Here is an 8,936-nt window from a genome sequence, read left to right on the forward strand (position 1 = left end):
AGTGGTAATTGCTGGGAAACCAAAACACACACATACCCCGCCACGCTTTACATGTTGGATGTCTTCAGCCTCAAATGCCCTTTCAGATGACTGTTCACTAATGCAGGAGGAACATGCTTTGTGCAGATCAGAATATAATTCCAGGAGGACCTTGTACTCCTTTCGCTCTCAGGGGGTCTTGAAACCAAGGAAAACCACTGCAGAGACAATTGTAGCTTTTCTCATTGACACTGGGGTCAAATCTGCTATTAAATATAATGGGAACATTCTACCTGCTAAGATTCACCCACTGAAAGACCAATTGTGAAACCCATGAATCCACCATGCCCCAAACTGACAGTGTTGTGGGTTCATCTGCCCAATTCCTGCCCAATTCCTACAGATTATAAATTTGCCTGGAGCCAGCTGAGTGACTGATATTTAAAACTGAAGATTACTGAAACTTCCTTTCAGCCTTTCCCCATCCCCCTTGCTGTTCAATTTGCATGCCAATTTTGTTAATTAGTTTGTTGCATCAGTGCTTTCCCGCAACTTGATAGAGACTTAAAAATACAAATGTAAATTCAAAACAGACTTAAAACACCTGACTTGATTTTAGAAGCAAAGAAAATAAAACATCACATCCCTTGTTTCCAGACTGAAACTTAGCTACTGGCTACATCTCTCCCACTTTGTTCTGCTTCTACACTAAGAAAAAGAAAAGAAAAGCCTCCATACATCAAATGCCACCAATAGCAAAGCATTTGATTTAAGAAACCTCTTTGTTCAGAGGCAGTATACCTTTGAATAGTGAACGCTAAGGATGATCATGTGGAAAGCTATTACCTTCATGACCTGCTTGTAATTCAGCCTTCCCCAACCTGATTCCTTCCTGACATTTTGAAATACAACTCCCATCAGCCCCAACCAGTATGACCAGTGTTCAGGGATGATGGGAGTTGTAGGCCAAAATAACTGGAGGCACTCAAGGTGGGAAAGTTTTCCAGAAATATCTAGATGGCCTCTGTTGAATGTTGGAATATTGGGCAGGATGACAAAGCTTTGGTCCAATCCAGCATTAGCAGCCCTATTCATTCATTGTGCATATTTTTTACTAGAGGAGAAAATCAGAAGTCCTATAGCTCCATCAAACACACAGTACTAAGCGACTGTCAGTGGAACTGCTAGCAATAATGAATGAACTGCTTGTGGAGTTCAATAATACCAGCTATAGATTACAGATTTTTGTGTGTGCCTAAGGTGCTAATGACTTGCCATTGTTGTGACATGATATAACTGTGGATGGGCAACTTCAAGCCCCTGCTCACCCTTCTTATGGTTTTTTATCTTTAAACTGGGCTTGGACTGGACAGGCTTTCAAATACAGGGCACCTTCAAACAGAGGCCTGTCTTTTGTAAAGTAGACACATGGCCACCCTATTGGCCACCTTCAGGCCTTTAGGAGCATAGGAAGCTGCCTTATATACAAGGTCAGACTATTTGCCCATCTAGCTGCTTATTGTCTACTGCAGCCTTCCCTAACCTGGTGATCTGCAGATGTGTTGGACTTAGGGATGTATGAGAAATTCATTCCAGTTCATTTTTTTTTTTTTAAATCAGGACCAAATGCAGACCAAATGCAGACTTGGATGCACTCTGCAGTCAAAGTCCGTATATTTCTGAGCTTGTAATATGATTCATGGAACCCCCCCCCCCCCCAATGAGCTTGACAGCATGAATATATTTAAAAAATGCACATGAAAAGTATGTACTTTTGAAAATTGCGCACAAATATGTGGCTGAACTCTGTACATTTCTGACCTTGCAACCTCATGGTGCCAACTGGTGCCAAGATCTAACAAGATCAGCCTCAGATGGCCTTCTCTCTGTCCCATCAGCCAGGACAGCTAGACTGGTGGGGACGAGGGAGAGGGCCTTTTCTGTGGTGGCCCCCACTCTGTGGAACTCCCTCCCTAGGGAACTCCGTCATGCCCCCTCTTTAATGAGCTTCCGTCGTGCATTAAAAACGTGGTTGTTCAGGCAGGCATTTGATTTGGGGTGGGTTAGGGTATTTTAGAAAATGTTTTTATTGTAGAATTTTATTGTTTTAAACTGTTTTATTGTATGTTATACATCGCCCAGAGTGGCTGGGTGACCAGCCAGATGGGCGATTAATACATTTAATAATAAAAAAAAATTGAGTTCTTTAGCTGTTTGAAAGTGCTCAAGATGGCAGTGATCAGTCCGAACTGTCACTGGGTATTACGCTCCCTGGGAATAATGGTGCCAGGTTTTGAAGGCTACCTTGATAACCAGTAGCTCCTTTCTCCCAAATAGGGATGCAAAGGCACCCCTCCCCCGCCCATTTTCACCAGGCACCTGCCCAGCCCCTGGCCCTGCTCACACACACCCCGGACCCGCACTTGCTTGCCCTGCACTCACTGAGCCAGCCACATTCACCTGGGAGCAGCTGGCGAGCGCCATTTTAAGGGGAAAAAAATGGTGCTCATGAAATATGAGCATTTTTGTGATCGCCTTAAATGGGGATCACAAAAATGTGCAAGCTTGTACAAGTGCAAAAGGGAGCCATGCATAGCCCATGTAAACAAGATCACAGGCATTTATGCCTCTAGCCTTGTGTATATGGGCTATGCACAGTCCCTTTCACATATATACAAATTTGCATATTTTCGTGATCGTCATTTAAGGTGATCAAAATGTGCATATTTCTATACATGAAAAAGGGGCTGTGCATAGCCCACATACGCAAGATTACAGATGTTTACATGCTATACGGTCCCCGGACACCCTGCTGAGGACTCCAACAGTCAAGCTGATGTGCGCACAAGGGCTTGACCTCGGGGGGGGGGGGCATGACCGAGCTGCTAGCCATCTCCTCCTCATGAGCAGGAGAGGGCGAGTGGCCATGGTGCCAGCCGAGGCCCCGTCCTGCCCAGTCGGCTGTCAAGGAAGCTTCCTTGACAGCTGATGAGGCAGGAGGAAGAGGAGGCACCACACACGCCCTAGCTAGTCCTGCCATTGGGGCGCATGGCGACAAGCCCGGGCTGCCCCCGGCCTCTCAGCAAGCTCCAGGGCACTTGTCAGCACCCAGCAAGCAAGGGGGCAGATGTGGGGATTTTGCCCACCTCCCAGACTAAGTCGGGCACTCACGACATCCCTACAGATGGTACAGCTGCATTCCAATGAGGTCGTAACATACCATAAGTTATCGTACTAGCAATTGGACATCATACCATTCCGAAAAAGAAACAACAGTCAGTCTGTTAAATTCCACATGGCAGAATAAATTCAAATTAAAATAGCTATTAAAATAAAGATCTAAGTACAACCCCCCCCCCCAATCTGATTATAACTAGACAGTAGAAGGCAAGGCTCCCAGCTCATAGACATTATACATAATATAGATCCAGTCTTTGATCCAGTCACTTTTGCATGCGTTTTCAAGGCAAGTATAATAAATGTTGCAGTTCTGAATGTGGCATGCCCTGGTCATATAGCAAATATAGTAATTTCTCATGGCTGGTATTGTTTGTTTTCCATGCCGATAGTGGCTGTACATACAGGTCTCCAAGGGAGCAATCCTGTCTGGATCAACGGTGGCCTCTGACCTCGGGGGTGACCACTTATCCAGTGCAGGGTGAGAGGACTGGTGAGGAGCAGATCTCCTCCTCGGTCCCCCACCCACCTGATTTCACAGCTAGACAGCCGATTTTGGCTGTCTAGCCATGGGACCTCAGAGCGCAAAGCGGTGGCCAGACGACACATAGGAAATGTTGTACCAGCATTTCCGACCTCTCTTCCCTGGCCCACCCCCAGGAACACCCTGTTTTCCCTGCTCCATGCTGTTCTTACAAGCACAAACCACAGGGCCGATCTGTGCCGCCCACGAGGTGGCTCGGGAGGGGGTGGAGGTTGGTTCTCAGGGAACCGACCAACCCTTTGGCCATCTAGCCCCTGACTAGCAGCCATAGGATTGTGCCCTCAATATAGTAGAAACTGGGCAAGGTCCTCCATGACTACTTTGTTACACGGGCAGATTCTTTGATTCCTTGGCATATTCTGAAATGCCTGGTATAATCTGCCGTCAGGAGGACATTTAGCCAGGCTTTATGAAAACAGCCCTTTGTTCCCTCTTCACTAGATGTTCAAAATAAAGTGGCACCTGAACAGGAATACAATCATACTAGCATAGAAGGGATTTGATTTACTAAGAAGAATGTGCAATTCCTTTGAAATTAGACATCTTTCAGGCATCACAACAAGGCTCCTTTAGCCTTCTCATAGCCCAAGCTTAGTCAATGAGGAACAGAGGAGTCCAAATTTCAAGCCATCTCACAGAGCTTCTGTGATGAGGTCAGTTTCCGAGAGAAGGCAGCACATGGATGGGGAGGTTCTGTGTCTTGTCCTGGTTGATATAAAATGACTCCAATGGCTACATTAGATGCATCTCCCTCTACAATAAATTGTTTTCTGGGGTCAGACAGTTCAGAGATGAAGGCAAATGGAAGCTCCCTGCCAGATCAGCTTGGTTCTTCTGACTGTTAGCAGAAATTTGCTCCAGAATGACCTTTGTGTCATCACGGTGGTTGCCGCTGTAGAGGATGTTGGCTGTGGATGAGGGAAACTGAGGCTAAGTTGTTTGACCTTGAGGACAGGTGCTGATGAAGTCAGCTTTGGTTTGGAGAGTTCTCTATAATCTCTTGGAAATCACCCTTGGACAATCACTGGAGGCCACCCATGGTCTGCTTGTCTGCTTCAGCAACTGTTTCTTCTTCTGGTTTCTCCTCACCTTTGGGGTTCAACAACTGTTTTAGTTTGAGGGATCCCTCTTCCTAAACACATACACACACACACACACACACACACCCTCTCTTGGACTCTGTTTCTGCTTACAACTGTCTTCCTCTGGCTTATGGAGAGAGCTGTTATAGCCGAGGTTCCTGGAGAGGCCTTCTAGAGCTGATGTGGTGCTGGTTTGCACTTACAGTGGTTGCTTGAATTCTGTTTCAGACAGATTGTATGCATCTCCTTTGTATGACAGTTTCTGCTTCCTTTCTGGTCCAGTGAGTTTCTGAGTTTCTCCAGCAAATACAAGGCTCTCCTTCTCTGGAGGATTGGGCTTGTTGTCTATTGGATAGAACCAAAGAGATAACTTGTCCATTCTACTGCTAACCTGTGCTGTAACCTGCTAAGTGCAACAGCAAGCCGGCTGGCTGAGGTGGGCCCTGCATACAGCCCCTCTGACTCTGGGTGCTAGTTATAGCTACTCTTTGGAGTCCAGCACCCTGCTCTTCGCAGTCTTGTACTGCACCGATGTGGTGCACTTCTTCTCTGCATTCTGGGATTCTTTTTGGAGGAAAGCAGACATGGCCGTAGCATGACTGATGGTTGTACTTCCTGAGTCTTTGACCACAGCCTTGTACTTCTCTAGCAACTCAGCTACTTTGGAGACAATGGTGGTCTTTACTGTTTCACTGTCTTTTGTCTTCTCACTGGACATCTGCTCTTTTGGGACCATCTGCATGTTTTCTGCTGACGTGTTTTGTTGGTCTAATTTGGCAGCACTAAAAATAAGGGAAGACCTCAGTCTTGAGCTCCTCTGGATCGAGACAGTTATCCTGCTCCTGAAGGAATCCTGCTGCACCACAGATGCCTCCTTGGCCAGGCTCTCAGCTCCAGCCATGTCTTTGGCACTTGAAAATGGGAATGGGGGCTTGAAAGAGGTGAGGAGGTCACTGGGGTACCTGGTGAGGGGTGCTGCAAGACCAAACACCTCTAGGCCTCCACTGGCATTGGGAGGCCTTCCTCTCCTGGTTCGGACTGGTACCAGCTAAGGTATGAGAAGATTCTCCAGTTGCGCAGGCCCACCCAGTTCTCTGGCAGTTTCTTGTCTTTGTCTGAATCCTGGCCTTGGTCATGCAGAAACAACCTTTGCTTGAGGCTCGGCTTCTGCATAGGGGATGTCTGGCATATGAACTTCTGCCCCATGTTTTCCCTTCTGAGAGAAGCTAGCCTGAAGAGACCATTCCCTCCCAGGTTCACATGGTCAGAGCCATGCCAGACTTCCCTGGAAGAATTGGAAGGCATGTAATTCAGCCTCAGGGTGTAGCCCTCTTTGGGGAAATTAGATTCTAGCTCTGAGCACCTGAAGCCACCTGTAAAATCTTCCAGTTTGTTGAAGCCTGGCCAGCCCCATTATATGCTTTCAAAGAGGCCTTGGGGTTTGTTGGCACCATCAGTTCAAACTGATACTGATAAAACTGGTCTTTCTGTCTCATTTTCCCCTTCCCTGAGCAGTAAAGATCAGGTTGGAAGAAGGGCAGAGGCTTGCATCTCATAGCTGGCCAGAAAAGAGCAATAGAAGGTTGCCAATACTGTTTGGGAAACTGCAGTTCAGGGACTACAAAAAGGACACAGATGCACTCAGTGCCTGGGGCCCCCTTGCCACATCTGCACCCATCTGGCCAACACCTGCTCTGCCCCCTCCCCATCAAACCCCTTCCACTGCTATACTCACTTCCAGATAGTTGAGGTTCACCCTGCATTTGGGAACCATGTCCAAGGAGATGCTGAGCATTCATCTTGTCCAGCAGGATGTAGACAGGAACTCTGCTTGCGGCTGTAACCAGCACCTCACTCAGAAGATCCACATTAGTAAACGTATTCATCACTGTGGCAACCATCTCAGAGGAAAGGTGAAAGGACAGGGTAATGCCCCAGACACAAACACACACACACACACGTCTGCTGGCTGCACTCTTTGCCTTCTTACCTGTAAAAGATGAGGGCCATCTGTCTGTCTGCCCATCCCTAGAAGGGCTTCATCAAGGAAAGAATCTATCCAGCTTGCTCTTGGCATCTGTGCTGGAGAGGGAGATGGTGGGGATGTCATGATCAAGGAGAGAGAGATCGGCCCTTCCCTGATTAATCATTCTACATCTGCAAGAGCAACAACGCCTCTTGGTGGCCAAGGACCAACAAGCCCAGTTAGCCAGGGGGCCCCAATGCAGTCACCCTCTTGCTTCCTTTTCCACACCAAAAGTCCCACAAGGGAATCTTTGGGAGCCTTTATTTATTACATTTCTATACTGCCTGATAGCCAAAGCTCTCTGGGTGGTTCACAACAATAAAAACCACAAAATACATCATAAGGTACAATATAAAATGTAAATGTTTAAAACTACAGTATAAAAGTACAAACCAAAATAAAACCTAGCAGCAATACAGAGATTTAAAATACACTAACACATTCAAAGCAACAGAGCTAAAAGACTGAAATGCCTGGGGAAATAAGAAGGTCTCCACCTGGCGACAGGTGTGTGTTCTGTCTCTCTCCTCAGTATTTCTGTATCTTTCTGGAAGTTGGCCTCAGCATCCAAGTCTCCAGAAGTAAAATCTTGCATATACTCCCAATACTCCATGGATGGGACACAATCCATAATTAACTTACAGGATTCCCTCGTGGTGGGCCTCTGTCTCAGATGGCTTTAAGAAGGGATTAGAGAAATGGATTTTTATATTCATTAACAACACTGACATCCTGCTTTTCTGCCTCAATTAAAGGAACCCAGGGCAGTTCACAATAACAAATCAATGAACACAATAGAAAATAAAAGAAATGAAGAAACACAGCAACCAGTCAGTATCCAAAATGTCATATATAATTTTTGTGAACCGCCCAGAGAGCTTCGGCTATTGGGCGGTATATAAATAAATAAATAAATAAATAAATAAATAAATGCCACCTGTCAACTATCTCTTTATAATATATAGGTCCACCCATCTAATCAAATGGCCTGTTGAGAAAAGATTGTTTTCACTTGAAAGCCAACTAATATTGGTGCCTGTCTAATTTCCTGGGAGAGAGCATTATACAGCCAGGGTGGCACCAGCAAAAAGGCCCTGTTACAAATCTTTTTCATGTAGATTTGATTTTCTCCCTTGGTCAGTTTTGGAATCTTCCTGTTTGGAGCCTCTCTCCAAATAGATGGCATTAGGTTCTCGGCATATTAAGGAGGACAAAGCTCTTCCCACAATCTCAGCAGTCAGAGATGTGTGGCATATAATGTCACGTCAATTACAGTTTGACCCATTTTCCCATTCCAAATTGACTCTGTGGGTAAATCCAGATTTAAATACTGGAAAGAATATGTTTGTGTTGTGGACTTGAATGGATAAGATTATTTTTACCCTGAATAAATAATTAATGGGTGTAGATGATGAGTTTCTGCCATTTTCAGCTTTGCGAGATAAATTTGATTTGCCTGCTACAGCTACATGGCAACTGCAACATTTGTTAGAATCTAGATCCACTCCCATTGCTTTCACTGCCATGGAGTCTCCTTTGCTACTGGAAACATGTATTGAAGCTGACTGGGTATATCAACCTATGATTCATGTTTATAAATACTTATTATCAGTGAATATACAAGGTCTTCAGCAGGAATGGAAAAGGGAATTGGAATGTCCTGTTTTGCCTAATCAATGGACTGCTATTTTGGTGTCCATATTTGATATATCTATGGATCTTCAGTCATGTCTTATTCAGCAAAAACTTTTGTTTTGGGTCTATTGGACTCCACAATGTCTCTTTAATAAAGGATAGTCTAACTCAGCTAATTGTTGGAGGTGTAATACAGTTAATGCTTCTTTTATTCATACATTTTGGAAATGCCCAATAGTGGCCTCCTTTAGGAGGGAAAATATTATACAGATAAACTTTGTATGGGAAAGCTCTTTAGTATTTACTGATCTACATGTTCTCTTAAATTATTTACCAGCTTCATGGAATGTAACACATGTTCACAATAAATAGATTCTTTCAGCTCTCTTGACTGTTAAAAGACTGATACTACAATAAAAAGGTAAAGGTGTCCCCAACCAGTCGTGTCCGACTCTAGGGTGCGGTGCTCATCCCCGTTTCTAAGCCGAAGAGC

General features: G+C 45.2%; 1 pseudogene; it reads right to left on the bottom strand.

The window, feature by feature from the left end:
• Positions 1 to 4,322: 4,322 nt before the first annotated feature.
• Positions 4,323 to 6,683, bottom strand: LOC146339464 (protein FAM83H-like; annotated as a pseudogene).
• Between the last annotated feature and the right edge of the window lie 2,253 nt (positions 6,684 to 8,936).

The sequence above is a fragment of the Heloderma suspectum genome, chromosome 7, assembly GCF_057233095.1.
Source record: "Heloderma suspectum isolate Gila_16-S chromosome 7, 16-S_ref, whole genome shotgun sequence".
Classification (NCBI taxonomy): domain Eukaryota; kingdom Metazoa; phylum Chordata; class Lepidosauria; order Squamata; family Helodermatidae; genus Heloderma; species Heloderma suspectum.